The 17,562-nt window shown below is 43.9% G+C and overlaps 1 long non-coding RNA gene across 1 annotated transcript; it reads right to left on the minus strand.

Moving 5' to 3' along the window:
- Positions 1–301: 301 nt before the first annotated feature.
- LOC147653525 (uncharacterized) lies at positions 302–8,320 on the minus strand. Its single transcript, XR_015286374.1, has 2 exons — positions 1,676–8,320; positions 302–1,537 (listed from the first exon to the last, which is right to left on the minus strand). It is a non-coding gene; the product is annotated as an uncharacterized LOC147653525 (long non-coding RNA).
- Between the last annotated feature and the right edge of the window lie 9,242 nt (positions 8,321–17,562).

Below are 17,562 nucleotides of genomic sequence, written 5' to 3' on the forward strand. Positions count from 1 at the left end.
TTGCTTTTTTATTTTTAAGACACATAAAGAAACAGCTGTATTTTTCATAACTACGGAGCTCAGCAGGAACTCTGCAGAACTGGATTCCTTATTATGAGGCTGCCTGAATCTAGTATTTAGCCTCAATTTAAGCTGTAATTTCTCTTTTTTTTTTTTTTTTTTTTTTTAATTCAACAGCAAGTCATAAAACAATGCACCATCAAAATGATGGCACACCCTCTCCAGTGGTGTCTTTCACCAAGTCTGAAGCAGGGCTGCTAGTGCAGATGTTCCTAAAGAGAAAGCAAACCAGGATACCCAGGACTTTCTCATCTTTTATTTAGCTTGTCATCTCAGCTTACTGAGCAAACACTTCCATCTAGTGGCCTGCTCCACACACGCTGGGATAATGGATGTCCTTGGGAGTAACAGGTGATCAGAACTTTCTGCAGAGGAAAAACCATAATCATATGTAAAAATCAGATTATTTCCTACTGGCAAGAGGGGCTGGATTGTGTCGAGGCACTTAGCTTTCCCCTCTGAAGCATAGGGCTGATTATCATGTAATGCTGTGCAGCTGCTACGAGTAGCATGCACATTATAGGAGTAATCAGTAGTAAATTACTTCTGAGACAATACTTGGTTGCATGTAAATGATTACTTTGGGTAGTCATTTGGAATAGATGAGTTTTGCAAAGTTTAAACAATCCTAGTGGGAGATTCTGCTCTCCTTAAGGGGACAAACTGCACTGCTGAACAGCCAGCACAGAGGAGGACATGCACACAAGTTCATCCAAGTGCTGCTCCTGCTCTGCTCCTGCCCCTTGTGCTCTCTGGGATAAATTCATTAAATTCTTTGCCTACTTTCTCTACCTGAACCATGCAGACAATATTCTGTGGGGAGTTTGTGAGCTATCTACCATGTTACTAGCTGGTATAAATAATAATACTAGCACAGAATTCCCTTTAGGACAACCTTTGTGCTGGCTCTCTGATGCCACACATGGATCTTGGCATTAAAGGACTTGTAGGAGATATTAAGGGAAAGGGCTACCATCAGGTACCCTCTGTTTCAAAACATACATTAACAGGTCTGAGACCACAGCTGGGAGACATTGATTTTTTACCTTTAGAGCTTAGTTTTATTTTCATGACTGCACTGGAATATTATGTTAGACACTGATGACAGCCTGTCCATGAAATGTCCAGAAATACCTACCTCTCAAATGCAGTTACATGTGTTTCCCAGACCCTCTCTTAACCACCACCAATGTTTCTTTACATTACTATACCAATTTCAACAGCAGCTGAATTCCCCATGTGATGCCAATTCCCTGGACTGCTGCCTCCTCTGCAGAGTCAGTAGCAAGAAAATTAAAGAAAGTACACACCAGACAAATGCATCTTGTTCCACACCACAGGTATGCAGAGAGGGAGCAGAGGTGACAGTGGACACCCACAGCACAGTCAAGGACAGCAGTGAGTTTCTTTCCAATGCCTTATATGTTAGGTTCTTTCTCCTTCACACATCTCACTGTGGGATAAAACCTTCAGGCAGCTGTAAGAAGAAGTTTTACTATTATTCCTTCTTTCAGGGCTGAACAGCTCTGCTTAATACATTTTTAAATACTATATTCATCTAGGAAGACTATTAATAATTAAGAAGAAAACAATATTATTATGGAAATTAAGGCACCTCTGGGTCTGTGAGAACATGGTTTTTCCTGATGACTTGCTGGCATCCCTTCTTGCTCCTGGTCAAACAGCATAGAGAACAGGAGACATTTGTACCCCAGAGGGACCACTCAGTGTAGTCCAGGTCAATGCCCAGGGCTGATGCTCTGTAATTAAAGACAAATGATTTTTTCACCATTTTTCAGTCTTTCTTTGCTGTTTGCATTAAGGCAGTGAAAGAACCTTCCTCCTTCTTTGTCCTGTCATTACAGGGTCACTAAAGAGGAGCTGGCTGTGATGGACCAGCAGGAATCATACCTCCTCTCCCATCATGGGGCTGCAAGAAATTCCAGGCCTCTGCAGACTTCAGCGTGCAGGACTACATTGTCAGACGTAGCTGTAGAAGTGATTATCTTGCTGGATGTCATGTTCTGAACACACCCTGCAAGTGTTAAATGGCCTGTACTGGACCTGAGAAACAGAGGACTGGCCCTTGCCTGTGCATTTTACAAGAACCACTGGGACAATCAGGGTTACACAGTCCTGCAAACAGATACTGCAGCATATGTGAATATTCCTCCAACAGGATCTCCCTGAGGGGCCCAACCCATCTGGAGATGTCTGTGCTGCAGGGATCACTGCCTATCACACAGACTTTGGCTGGTTTGGACACCAGTAGTTATGTAGCCTTGGCAACATCCAAGTTTCCCAGAGCCTTCCTGGAGAGTACTTAGGGCTGATTTCCCTTTCATTGAGAGCCAAAGTGGTCCCTGGACATGCTGGGAGATGCTAGTGACAGAAGAAGGTCACTGCTGCTTTGATGCCCATAACTGGAGGTTAAATATAGGGAATAGAGCAATGCTATAAGAAGAAATGGCTTACTTCTCTGAAATTCTTAAAACTGGATAATTTTGTTTGGACTGAGAAGTGCCCATCTAATCTGAGAAGGAAAAAGCCTGCTCCTTCTCCCAATGAAGAACCACTGATGAGCCAGTACCCCAGTGCCCACAGGGGTTGTGGGTACCAACAAACACTTCTTCTTCCCCTTTTACTTTCACATGTCCTGATTCCCTCTCCTTTAAAACAATGGTGGGATGAGCGGTAGGTCTGTGGCAGAGTGGCCAGCAGAAATGAAATTACTACTCATCAGCTGAGCTGCTGTAGCAGATTGGACTCAGGTATTCATTGCTCAGTCCTGAAAGGAAATAAAATACCTTGTCCTAGGTGACCTCCATAAAGTCACTGAGCTACACAGTTGAGCTACAAAGCTACAGCTCACTTGCCTGTGCTCACAGATTTTGCACAGATAAACTGTTTCAGCCTTTTCACCCACCTCTGCACCTACAGAAACTTTTCCTGGAGCCTTCTTGACATGGAGAGCTGCATATAAGTTTGACAAGTTTTAGATTAAACTTTACAAGTGGTTCCTTCCTCTCTAAGCAATGCAAATAAGGACAGGCATGCCAGGTGTGCCAAGTTTTAAGACTTTCCTGCCTTCCAATGTCTTCATTAAATACCAGTGCCCTCAGCTCAGAGTGGGAGAAGTTACTGACTCCAGGTTCATCTCAGGCTTGTTTCCCTGTGAGCAAGTAAGAGTTAATGCTACAATACCCCCTTCTCTGTGGTGCACTGTGTGCTAGGAGGTGCTTTATGGTCAGCTTGTGGCTTTGGCACTACTCTCAGTGCTGCTTCATTTATTTGCTATCAGAAAGAGAAACAAATTGTGTGTCAGTGCCTACCTATTCTTTAGGGTTCACCCTGGAGAGAGAAATCAAAGACTCGATCTCTTCTTGAAGCATCTACATTAAAACATGGGGAGTGAAGCCTGACACTTTGTCATTCTGTGTTTGTGAATGTGTGTGTATGTGTGTCCACGCATGGTTCAGCATTGCCATTCATCTTCACTCTCCAAATCAACAATTATCTGGAGTCCCCCAGGAGGGAAATGCACTCCTCTCATAAGCTTGGAGTAATGACTAGGAAGCAGTGGTGTGTAACAGGATCCCCAGTGCTAAGCTTTCCCTGATAACCACATACACTAATAAAATAACCCTAAGTTGGTTCCAGTCCTTAACGTTTCCTTATTGCTATTCCATGGGGCCTGTGTTGGGAAGAGAAGCATCACTTCCCTGCAAACTAATATCCAAATGCAAGTCGTGCTTAGCATCTTACATGGGTCCTCATAAATTTGAGTGAGTTCCCTGTGTCTTCCATCTCATTGACTTGACAAGATGATCACTCCCTGCTACTGCTCTGGCTGTGTCCCTTGTCAATAGCCTGTGAGGAAATATTCTGCACTGATGTATTTCCTTCCTAATTTCTTGGTCTATAACTTTCTTTTACGTTTCTTCCTTGCTTAACTCTGACCACTTTCGGAAGCAAAGACCACTAACCCTTGAGATTTTTTCTGTGCATGCCAGATCCATTCTTTGTCAGAAGGCCAGAGAAAAAGTTGAAGGAGGTTAACATAAGAAATGCATGAGAGCTTTTCAATAAAAATTTCTTGACTTTGGGATGAGATGGTACAGTGCTGAAAACACGCCTAAAATAGAATCAGCTACTAAGATATGGTTTACATCCAGCCCAGCCTGACATGGGCAGTCCTTTTCCATATCTCCTTGTTATGTGTGTATGTGCTGACTGATCTTTGTGCTCTCATAAATGGAGAGAGCAGGAGCTTGTGTATTTGCTCTATGATATTATTGATATTATTGATTATGAACTCTTCCCTCTAAATAAGTCTGCTTGCCTCCTTACACAAGTTATAGCTACTCATGCCAATTTTTAGTTAAATTTTAAAATATGTCTGTCTCTCACCCAGGAGACCTTGACATTGGTTAAGATTGCTGCCTACACACACCAGAACAGCTCCAGAGCATGAAAGACACAGCTCTCATCATGTGGTCCAATAGGCTGTGGATTCGTGTGCCTACGTGCATATGCATTTGTTCTAGCTAGACCCTGCCTGGGTATGATAACAGCAGCAGAAGAAGCCCAGACAAAGACAAGGGTTAAGAAACAGGCAGAAGCAGAGAAGAAATTGTGGAGAAGGCAGGGGAAAAGAAGGGACAACAGAAAGAAAAAAGAAGACAAGGAATATATTCATGTGTACCTGCTCTCATGTACAGACCACAAAGCTTCCTGCCAAGAAACAGTCACCCCCATTTTGCCTGCCAGGAGAGTCAGCATCCAAGGAGGAACCAGTTCAGTGGAGGCACAGTTCAGTGCTCCCCAGGCCGGAGGCAGAGCTGCCAGGTACAATATCACCCAGCAGCCCCAGCAGCTCAGCCACAGCAATGAGGAAATCCTCAGCTTTTGCCACCCACAGGTGGGGGGCACTTCCCAGGAGCGTGGCTCTGCCAGAGACCCCAGCTCTGGTCCCAGAAGCCCACAGGGTGAAGAACAGGACCATGGCATGGAGCAGAAGAAAGGCATTGTGTAGTGGTGCTGGGAGGAAAGTGGGTCCTGTGATCAAGAAATCAGGGCAATATTCCTGAGAGTGTGTAATGACTCCAGGGATGCTGGGGGACACTTTTTGAGTGTGGCAGGTGGCAGGGAGTGAGAGCAGCCAGCCTTGTCCTGCCCTGTGCTGCTTTGGCTACAGCTCACTGTACTACAAAGGTTAATTTTCCATAACTCCTGGAGCAGCAGGGAATTTCCACAGGACTGACAGAAATCTTGGGTTGAGCTAATATTTTAAAAGGGTAAAGGAGATGACCCAGGTAATTATAGGCCTGTCAAGCTGACATCGATCCCAGGTAAAATAATGGAGCAGCTAATAGGAGAAATATAATTCATGCCCATCAGCAGGGGTTTATGGAAAACAGGCCCTGTCAAATGAGCTTAATATCTTTCTTTGCTGTGATTACAAGTTTACTTGATGAAGTCAGTGGTGTTGATGGCAAAAAAATTAAGCTTTTCCAAAGCATTCAACTTGGTGCCACACACTAGCTGGATTTAGAACAATACAAAACAATACAAAGCCAATGGAGTATGTAGTAAATGAATTAAAGTGGCTGACTCTGAAAATATGATGGAAACCAGAAAGCTGTCATCATGGCAATTGTCTGATGGATTGGGTCCCACTAGGTGAGGTGGGTTGCATGATGGTGTTTTACTTTCATACCTGTGGTCTACTGAAATCTGTAACTAATCTGTCGTACTAAGATTGGAAGGCTAAAAAACAGTGAGGTTACATCATGGATACAAACAACTTTGTAATTTCTTGGTGATGATGGAGGAACAAGTATGGTAGAACTAGATGTGTTTCAGTTGAGTCCAACGTGAAGTAAGCATATCTGAGAACAGAAAATGTAGGTGATACCTGACGGACAGGGAACAGGCAGGAATGCCTTCAAAAATGAATTGTGAACCCCAATTAGTCATGCATAAATATCCAGTGTAATACTGTCAACGAAAGGTCTGGTAGAGCACCTGATCAGGGCCGCCTCTGAGGCCAGTAAGAAGATAATTTCACCTTTTCTTTGAAACTGGCAACCACACCAGGACCCCAGACTGCTCAGTTCAAGAAACTGTTTGATGAGGTGGGGATGCTCCAGAGAAGATGCAGGACAATATTCTTGGGATTTGCAAACCTGCCTTTCTAGGCATGACTCCAAGAGCCAAACTGCTCAGTTTACCAGGGTGATGGCTGTGGGGATGATCTGAACATTATCTTTTGGCGTCCAACGGAGAGGAAATCATCTATAACAAAAGGACCATTGATTTTGGTGGGTTAGCTGCTTGCTGAGTGATACCTGCTCTGGAGCTGGTCCTTGATGAATCACTCTACTCCCAGTATTTTCCTCCTGTACCTGTAAATACAGAACATTACTTGTCTGCTTGTCAGGACATTGCAACAACAACTGAGATAACAGCTGAAAAGCACCGCCTCAGTGCCAGCTCACTATATAGCTCCATACGTTTTATTATTGAGTCTGCTCAGCACTGAGCAGACTGAAAAGTCTCTCTTTTGCCCCAAATGGCTTCCTTTGCCTCAGAGGCACCAGGAAAGGCTCAAAATAGCCAGAGGGGCTCTCATAAAACCTCCCTGCTGGGAACACAAGTGTGCACCTTTGCACTGCCTAAGTGCACACCCTGTTCTGTGGTTTAAGCCGTGATACCAGGCTGAGCTAGTACAGGTGGCTGTGCACTATTAATTGATTGCTAACAGTAATAAATGGCTCCACAGTGTGGACTTGTAGTCTTATAAATAAGGTCCCTGGCATTTGTATTTACAGTAGGCAGCATGTGGAAATGTTTTGGAGAGAGGTGAGCTCCCAGCCCCTATGGAATGCAAGCTGCCACCCTGCATCTTGGCCAAGCAACTATTTATTTTATATTTCAATTAGAAAAAAAGCTCGTCAGATCTTTTTGGGAGAAAAAAGAAATTAAAAATAAGGCTGACCTCTAAGCCCACTCTGGGGGCTAAATTTTCCTATTTGTTTAATATTTAGTAGGTCCGGATATAGAAGGGGTGGCTGACTAATAGACTTAAGATCTCTGAGGTGAAATGATGCTACTGACTGGAGAATATGCATTAGCTGGCATCAGCACAGCCAGAAAAAAAAAAGAAAAATAAAAAGAGAAATCCACTTAGAGCTGCTTCTCCTGTAAGATAAGCCCCAGGTTCACAGAGTGAGATGCCTCCTCCCTGCTGCAGCAGTGAATTAAGTTTGTCATTTGTTATTGTGTCTTGCCAGCGCGCGAAATAGCAGCCCTGGGCTGTAATCTCCACTCATCTGAGTCTGCACAGTAATTGCTGGCAGCCATGGAAACCAAACTTCCCACAGTCATTTATAAACTTGACCCTCCTTGCTTCCTTATTGCTGCATTCAGCCAAGCCCTTGATGGGGGTAAGTGAAGAGAGAGGAAATCGTAAACTGCGAGCAAATCCAAACGTTTGGCGGTGGAGCACAGAGAGCTGGCCAAGAGCCCATCGTGTGAGTGGGAGCCTTTCCAATGTCACCGCTGGCTTTGCAGCAGGCTCCTGGTGAAGAAGGTGGAGCAGTGCCATCTGCTGCGATAAGCTCCAGTTAATGACTAACGGGCCTTTATCTGCATAGCATGGGATGAGAGGATGTCTCCTGGCCTCCAAACCCCTCCAGGCTTCCCAGGGAGCCTCGCCATGCCATGGCTTGCCTTCTGCCTGAGACATCCCAGCTGTGAACTGGGGATAGCCTATTTCACAGGATCATGATGAGGGTGAAATGTTGGAGGCCTCTCAGTAGATCAAAGATTTGGACCATAGGAGGCCAAAGAACTCATGCTTCTGTTTTCCCCAAAGGTACAACAAAGACTCCAGAAATGTTTCCAGCCCAGCTGAAGGTAGAGAACCTTGCCTAGTTGATGTCCTGCTGGAAAACTTGACCAACCACCAAATACTCAGCACATGCAGTGTTTGGATGGCTAAAGCCAGGTGAGATGTCTGACATCGCTGTTAATTACACAGCTTTGTGGCCATCCGAAAACCTGATCATCTTATAATTGCTGTGAAATACCTATTGCAGCAACAAAGAACAAAGAAATCATTGAGTAAAATTTTGAAAATGGCTAGATTTGATCTAGTTTAATTATTGAAGAATCCTCAGCTGTCACACTTCAGGAACAGCAGTGACTGAATGCTGACAGGAGTTTCAACACTACTGAAAAACACATCATTGACCTTTGGGACCACCAGATTACACCACCTGACAAATAGCTACATCTCATTCCTACAATCCACTTGTAAGGGTTTCTTTTCTTTCCCCAGTACTTTTTTTATGTCAATATTATTTGATCTAAAGCCCAGTCCAAAAGGATGACTTTTTCTTCTTAACATGCCACACCAGGTTATGATATCCTGTCAAAACGTGTTAAGCCAGGCTCGGTTACATTTAAAAGTGACACATCTATTACAGCTGCAGCATTCAAAGATGGTCTTTTCTGGCATGGTGAATTAAGAAGTATACCACCTCATTTAATTTTTTTCCTTTGGGAAGAGGGAAGCTAATTAAGATATGCTTAGCTTGGTCATTTTTTTTCCTAAAAAAAAGGAAGTTCCTCTGTAACTATTTGGACCTTATTTAAAAGGAAAAGAATATGCTTTGGTGTCATTATTTACCCATGAGCTATGTGCTAGCCATTAAGTTTGTCTCTAGAGGTTAAATTTTCTTGTGTTCAGGTTTCTTTTGAGTCAAGGTTTTCAGATTGAAAGAGTGTTACACCTCTTAGAAGGATTTAGTCTCTTCCTTCATCTTTAAGTACTGCCTGATGCAACATGCTTCTCCTGGTTGTTGGAAATAACAGCAGCTGCACAACATTCCCTTTTCTTTTCCTAAATCCTTGAAGCCATTTCATCTATATCTTCCCACATCTATATCTTCCCTATTTAAATTTTTTAAACAATTAAAATTGTTTAAAAGCCTGCATGGAGCTTGTAGGAGATTTGCACCTCTGTGTTGTACATCACAGACTGGAAATGTTGCAGGAGAAGGGTTCAAGCAGCAGAATTTGCTGGGCCCAGCTGCTTCTGCTCAAATTTGGCGTATTAAAACTACCTGAATATCAACTTTTACCATCTATGTTTTCCTCTGTAGCTTGCTATCAGCTGGTTACTAAACTTAGTCGTGAGAAATGGTGCACAGAGGCATCTGGAAAAAAAAAAAATAAGTGATCATGATAATCAATAAGTGCATCATAATGAACTGGCATGAAAGGTTGGGCTTAAGCATGGTGAGAAATCTATTTTATATTTTCAACACCCAGGCTATTTGCCTTTGAGTATACTCTGAGTGTATCTTTGGCATGGTTTGTTTTAAAAAGAGACAAAGATCTAATTAGGTAAGTCCACTACCCCTGAATCTCTGGGTAGTTTAGAGTCTGCACATAAGTTAACCTGCTCTAAAGCTGCACACATGCAAGTCAAACACATGCACCAGAAGTCCTTTCATAGCTTGCTAGAAGTCTTTAGGGAGGCTAATGGGACAGCTTGTGAGCAAGCTCATCAGGTCAAGAAACATACTAACAGTGCCTTTCTCGCAGGTTCCAGACCCACCCAGACCCTCTCTGCCCAGGGGGAGGTCCTGTCTGCCCCTGGAATCAGCTCCACTTCACGTGGTCACCAACTCCTTACCCGCAGCACTGCCCACAGCACGGGTGGGGATCAGCACCTGGGATTTGCCCTAACAAATTTACCAGGGCTTCAGGTGCAACACTGAACAAAACAGAATAAAACTACAGCTTTCTCAGCACCCACTTAATTCAACTGCTGTGATTTCTGTGTATTGACTTAACCTAAATTATTTAACAAGTGATGTTTATTAGAAGGAGCAGCACATACGCTTGCCCTGTTCTTTTTCTTTTCCAGGCATCTGTCTATGGCAACAGTTTGGAGGGGAAGAGGAGGAAGGAAGGGAAAGAAAGCTGCTGATTTTTGTTTGTTTGTTTGTTTTTTCAGGCTTACAAATTCTCTGGTGACTACAAAAGATATTTTATTAGTGAAGTGGAAAAAGGCCCACTGGAATGTCCCAGTTGCTGCAGGGTGTGGGATCTAGGCAGACAGCATTGACCCACTCTTCTCCCCCTCCCAGCCATGCCCATGAAGGTTCTGTTTGTCTGCTGGCTTTGCCAGCTCACCCCATTGTGGGGAGCTACAGCTGCACTGATGCTCTGTGGCACAAAGGCTGGTCACAGTGGGAGGAGGCTGCTCGGACAGAAAGGCAGCAATATTCTCCTCAGGCAAGAGGGGAAGAGCTGGGGATCAGCACCAGTGCCACAGGGTCTCAGGCCTGATGATCTGGAAGAACACTGTCAGCCTTACAGCATCAGGCACAGATCCTCACAACCACAGACAGCAAATAAGCAGTATGAAGTCCTGAAATTTTCTCCCAGAACCTTTCTAGTGATACTTCCACACATCCCAAGCCACCAATCCCCTACCCCAGAATCTAGCTGTGGCAGGATCCTTGTACACTGGGCATAGCACAGTGTTTGTTAGCTTTACTCTCCTTGAAGGATTAAATACTTTACTGCCAGTCTTTATGTCGTCAGCCACTCTACCCAAAAGCTGCTCTGCCTGGGATTTGACTCTTAAAAGCTGTCTCTGAGGGCATACAGAATTCTGGTGGCAATGCTTCCATGAGGTTTTGCATGTGTACTGCTTCTGAAGTCCATCTGTTCTCCTCAGAGAAGCTGGGCTCCACTGCTGTTCACCCCAAAGGATCAAGAGAAATGAAGGAAGATGTAATGACTCGTCTGGACCCGTTCTTCAGCAGGAGGTAGGAAAGATGCAAGTGAGAAACTGCTAGTTGTGCTTCCTCCAAAATCTAACTGCACATGGCAAATTGGGCAGGCAGAGCATGGATTGTTACATCCTGTAGGACAAACAGGATTAACAGCCCTGGTGCTAGCCAAATGCAGAATTATAAAAAACAGAGATGGAAGGGCTCAAAGAACATCTTGTCCACCCCAATTCCACAAGGCACCATCTGCTGTTTGCCTAGTCAGCTCTTAAAAGCCTCCCACGATGGAGATGTCACTGCCTTTCCAGGCAACTTTCTCTGCTGCTTTTTCTGCCATTGCTATCAGGAAGTTTTCTTCTCATGCCAAACTAAAATCTCTCTTTCTATGATGCTGGGCCATTGTTCCTTACCCTCACCAAAGCAGTCAGGGAAAAAAATAAGTACTGTTTCCTTACTGTGGCTTTTTGTGTTTTTAGAAACCATTTTCAGCTCTGTCTTCAGTTATCTCTTCTCTCAGTTTCGTCCAGTTCTTTCACTGTTCTCCAACCCAACACATTTTCCACCATCTATGCTCTCTATTATATGTCACAAATTGGCTCAGAACTCTTGGAGTGCGGTGATGGCATGTCCAAAAGAGAACCCAGCAGTCTTCCAACTGATGGTGTTCCTCCTTGAACCATAAACTAGTTTTCAGGGTCACTTTTTCCATAAAGCATTTCAAATCCTGCTTTTCTAGATGTTTGCAGAGCTCACCCTCAGCTGCAGATTTAATAATCCCCTGGCCTATTCGCCAACCTGTTTTAATGAAAACATGGTATTATAGAGCACCCACTCAATAAATCTTTATGGTCTGACAGCAAATCATTGAAAACTTATCTCTAGATCTGTTTATCCTTTTTCCATTGGACTGTTCTCTAGTCTGTGTAGCTCCATGTCTATAGCAGACTGACATCCTTGTTTTGCCCAGTTTGTACAGTGAAAGCACCAGCAGTGTAGCACCAGCCTGAGTTTCCAAGGGGATCACACTAGGTGCAACCTCCAAAGAGGTGGATTTTTCCCTTGCAGGGGCTCCCAGCACAGCAATGTGACTGTAGGGGCTTGAGCTCCACTTCTGGTAGCTGCAATAAACGAAAGACCAGGCTCCACAGTGTGTTTAGGAAGGGAAAGCTTTCTGGAGCCATTAAGTCACTAACGTCCGTGTAGTCAGACCTGAAAGAAAGGTGCTGAATTGATGGATGTACTTGTCATATTTATGGTTTGTAGCAGTGTGATGAATGTGCTTTGTGGTTTATAATGTGATGCTCATTTAACTCTCCTTTTTAAGATCTGGCTGATTTATAGAAGCCAGTCTTACTACTGCATTTCAGTGGGGTGACAGGGATAATATTAGAGCACAGAGGTTTGTCAATTAGTCTCGTATGACAAAGCCAGGCTCCAAATGGCTGCCTCTGATTGGGAAGATTTAACCCTGGAGAAAATGGATCCATTTAAAATATATCTCTGGTGGTGGAGTGACCCACTGATTCATGTCCTTACCCAGCATTTTGTGGAAGCCCTAATTTATGAGGCTACAGTTCCAGGTGCCTCAGTGAGTCAACTCACAGAGGTGTGTCCCAGCACACAGCACATCTCTGGCTGCAGCAGATGTCAGGTACTGCCGCCCAGCTGTAGCAGAACACCCCAGAGCCATCCCTTCCCTACTTTTCCCATGGTGGCTAATGGTTTGGAGTATATTTGGTTTTATTACCCATGGAGAAGCACTTGATTTTCAGGAGTCAGGGGTTCAGCATGCACCAGAAAGGGTGGGTGCAAGATCTCTAATCATGTGAGTCAGGGCAGGCATATAGTACTGCTGAGAGCTTTGATTTATCAGATTTAACACACATCAGTGTCCATGTTTTCATCCTCTGCTCTGCCATGGATTCTCTGCTGGCTTTTTTAGCAAGTCTCTTCCTCCATCTGCCTCATCTTTCCCCCCACTTTAAAGCTAATGGAAGTACTTAGCTCACACATGCAATTAGCACTCAAGCAGCACTCTAAAACCACCAGCCTCATGTGTGTTTTAAGCTTTTACACCCCAGGAAGGCAAATGCCTATGTATAACACAAAATCACATCATACTATTTCTGGTAGGCTCTTCCATGTTCATTTAGCTCAAAATGCTTTGCCAGGCTACTGGAAATGCAGTTAGTTATCAAGCTAAATATAGCAAAACATCTGAGGTTGAGGCAAGAAATTCAGAAAAGTGAAAATGACAGAGAAGCCAAGATCACCCGTTTAAATCAGTCAGCACTCCTAGTTCTTTTTCATTCTCTGTCTTGGACCCTCTGGATTTTATGCAGATGCAGAATTTTATGACAGCTGCCCCTTGGGAGTGCATTACACACTGAATTTTGTCCCTGGGATGGAGACATTTTAAGCAGACAGATGGTGCAAGAAACAGAAAGTTGGATACACAGGTGCCTGGTGCTGGCCAGGTGCATGGAGGTCAGGATGAAAAGTGGGGATAGCTCTGTTTTGGGAGGGGAGGAGCAGACCTAGCCAGAGGTGCTCAGGGGTGGGGTGGAGAGGTGCCTGCTGACAGGGGTTCCAGAGGCAGAGCTGGTACAGGGCTGGTAACATAAAAACGTGGTTGGGTTTGGGGAGGAACCTCATCTGTTGGCTCAAACAAAACCAAGCCCTCATGACCTAGGATGCTTTTGAAGGCTGCTGAGAGCACCTCAGCTCCAGCACCTCCTGAGATAGCCCTGGAGAAATGCCTCCCTGCCATGGAAAATGGTCACAGTAAACCATATGTCAGCAGTGATGTGGCAGTCGGGCTCTGTCTCCAGAGAGGCCACAGACAGCCTATCTATTGCTCTGAAGTGGGTCTCCCCCTGCTTTAGTTCTTACTGATATTTTTAGGCTGAGGCACTTTATGCCTTCAACTTCCCCCCTTTTTTTTCACCATCAAATGGCCGTGAACTCTCTCACACAGCTGACAGAAATTTGTATCCTTCAGCAGTAATAGATCCATCAAGACTAGGCTGAGGTAACTGCATGCAGAAATGCATATTTGAGATGCTGTTCATTCTAATAAACTACGCTGCATGAGTGGAATAGATATTGAATTTAACATATGCTGGCATGAAATAATTCTTACTAAGTGGTGTCTGGAGTCAGTTTTCAATCTAATTTCCCTTTTGTAGATTTATTTTATTTTTTTTTTTTTTTTGCGTAAATAGATTTTATAAAGATCAGCAAATTTATTTTTGGCCACATAGTAAGTTTTCCTTATGATGAAGAAGACAAGAATGGTTAAGCATCCACCTGTACACTTAAGGGACTGAAATAGTTTGTTGGCCCCAATATACTGAAACTCATCTGAATACATTTCATCAGAGAAAAAATTGAATTTTTCAGAGGTCCAGCAGACTTTTGAAAAGCTAAGTCTTGTGTCAAGGTTAATTAGGAGATAACTTTGGAATGGCACCAAGGTAGCTGGCCCAACATGGAAGACAGCCATCAGGCTGGCCCTGACCCAGCCCTGTGAGGCTCTGGGAGACTGGATGCAGCCATGCAGCCAGAGAGGCTCCTGCCCATGCCCTGGGGTGAGCTGGTGGGAGGGATAGCTTTGCTAAGATGAAAGGCAGAAGAAACCCTCTCTACACTTCTGCCTTTGTCCCCACTGCATCCTTCGAAATGGGGCTCAGGCTGGAAAGTAAGAGTTCCATACAGACTTGGTTTCTTTCTCCAAATATCATCATCATCATTATTATTATTGCCATAAATTGTGCAGGTACAAAGCCAAGAGGAATGCCATCATTACCCAGCCTGCTTGAGATGGGCAGTGGGGACAGAGGTGGTGTTCATCCTCATCACCAGCCTTCAGAGAGGAGGCCTGTGCACAGACAGGTTTGGTGGATGTTTCCTATTAAAACAAACAGGGGGAGGACAATATAATATATTGCAGTCATTAAGAAGAGAAAGATGTTGATTTCCCCGAAGACTTTACTACAGGACTTCAACTCAAAGTAGCTGGCACCTTGTGCCACATGACCATCATCTGTCATCTGTCATTTCACCCCCTCACTGGAGCCAACCTGTCTGAGCAAACTCCTCTTTCTGGCTGCTGCTTTCCCAGTGAAGTCTGAGCCAGCCTTTTGCTCCATGACAACACACTGAATCCAGCCCAGCCTCTCAGCAGAGCTCTTGCCATCTGATGGGTGGTTTGTCTCAGCTCGGTTCTGTGCTGGGGGAAAACAAGCACATCTCACCACTGGGCTCCCCAGCTTTTGGCAGAACACCGAAGATGGCACAGCATGTGGAGTATCCCCTCATCCCCTGCAGGTGTACATCTAGGCCCAGACCACTGCAGGGGTGCATCACCCCACTCACCTCTGTGCAGGGGGTCAAGCACATTCCAGCCCTGCCCACCAGCAGATCCCTCAAACTGACTCTTTCCATGAAGAATATGGACACATTTAGCTTAATCCACTGGTCATGGAACTTATAGCACACCTGACCCTTCAGTCAAGGTATAGCCTTGAAAGGTCAGAGCAGGCTCAAGTGAAAAAAGGGCTCTGCACTGCTCCAAATTCCTGCAGCTCCACGCCAACCACACAGCTGTGGTGAGCAGCAGAGACCAGGCTGCAGGCGTGTTAGCAAATAACTGCTGTACAGACTGTTTATTGTCCACTTGATGCCAGTCCTTGTCAGCATCAATATCCCAATTTCTCTTGCTACAAACAAAGGTTAAGTGAGTCCAATTACTCTAGTAAGGTAATATCAATAATGCTACTAATTACAGCAATCGCCTTATGGATCATTAGTTTGTGATTATGACTTTGTCAAGTGCTTTGGCAATTTTATGCAAGAATCACTCACAATGTGTCATGGAAAAGAAATATCTTCCTGGCATTGCTAGGCTCTTCTCTGTATAACTGATCCTAAAAGTTTGTGTGAAGTCTGCCAGAAGCTTCTTAGGAAAAGAGAAGTCTGTCTAGTATTTGCAAGTCCACAACACACAGTAGGAAGAGGATAATGGCAAGAGAGGGATGGAGGGGTCCTACCTTATGCAAATGGTAATTCATTGTTTTGAGTCCTGAAGAATTTCAGAAAACAGGATCCCATGCAAATAAAATGGACCCAGATTGTGTGAGGTACTGACATGTTTTTCTAATAAGAGGCATGATTGTCCTTACAGCCTCCCTGGAGAGTCTTGGCATGTCTTATTTTCTTCGAATAAATAATTAATTTAGTTTAATTAAGATCATCCAATAGTCTGGAGATAGGTTTCACTAATTTAGAACTCATGGAAGGGTGTAAGTATGTAGATGGTATCCACGGAAACTGATTTTTCTCTTTCAGTCGAATTGGAGGTGGTTGAAATCTCTCTCTGTCCTGTAAATTTTCCTTTGCCCATAGCTCTGCTGTCAGAGCAGTGGTGGCCAGAGACAGAGTGTTCCAGAAGACATGCAGTGGGAACCCTATGTGACCCCTTCTTTGGTCACAAACAAGAGCTCTTAGTGCCCACATCACACTGAGGAATTTTTTCTCATTTAACAGCTTTTCCAGGGCTTTTCCCAAGACCTTCTCCACATGACCATATTCCACATTTTCAACCCCTTGCTTAAGTAAGTACTAAAATCATTGAAACACAACTTTAATTTAAAAAAAAAAAAAAAAGGGGAAATTGAATTTAAAGTCAGAGAAGACCCCATTACAGCCCACAAATCTCACTCATGCACATGACAGATCATAAATTTCACCCTCCATTTCTTGCACCAATATGCAGCAGAATTAAAATGCCTGTTGTAGAAAAGGTTCTTGTCTGGAAGATGATAAGCTTCCTCAGCTCATCATCCCATCAACAAATTCAAGGACTCTTTAGCATTTTGGAGGATCTAATGAAGATCTGAAAGCCTTATGAAGCTAGAGCAAACAGCTGGAAGTGAGATTTATTCACAGACAATCCCAAGGTGCTAGAATATCCCTGCAACATGTAGGCATCTTGTCTACACTTGCTCTTCACTGTTGTTCTGGATCTGCTGTAGGAACCAAACTGACAAAATAACCATGATGGAAGTCCAGCACACAAGAGTGATATAACCCACTGCTACTCACTAAATTTTCAGAAATGGAGAAAAGTCATTCTGTTCACTGTTAAAGTTCCAGCTTTAACAGTGAAACTCATGGCTAAATGTCTGCCAAGTTGTACGGCTGGACAAATGGTTCAAAAATCCAGGGACCTCAGAGAGTATAAGAAGGTAAATCTCAGATGAACATGACTGTAGAAAAATGGCATCCAGAAAATGCAGCATCCCAGACCAATTTCTGCCACATTCTACCAAAAAAAATTTGGTAGGCACTAGAACTTTGTTGGCCGTAAAGATGCAATACAAGCAATCATATATTTGGATGGCTTGTGTCATGGTTAGAGCAAACCAGGTGGGAAGACCAGCTCCTCCCACATGTTGAATACACCACAATGAAAACTGAGGAGACAAGGACCTGACCTCGTTTCTCACTGCATACCCTCTTAAACTTAGGAAGGTGGCTCAAGCAAGGCTGAAAGCAATATTCAGTCCATAATCATGTGAAATATTTAACAGAGAAAGCAGATGCTTAATAAGATTTTAAATTACTCATTAGAGGAAACCTTAAGCAAGAGACAATATACACAAGCACATTAAACAGGACAGCATCA

This window comes from Cyanistes caeruleus, chromosome 4 (genome assembly GCF_971803275.1).
Source record: "Cyanistes caeruleus chromosome 4, bCyaCae1.hap1.1, whole genome shotgun sequence".
NCBI lineage: Eukaryota > Metazoa > Chordata > Aves > Passeriformes > Paridae > Cyanistes > Cyanistes caeruleus.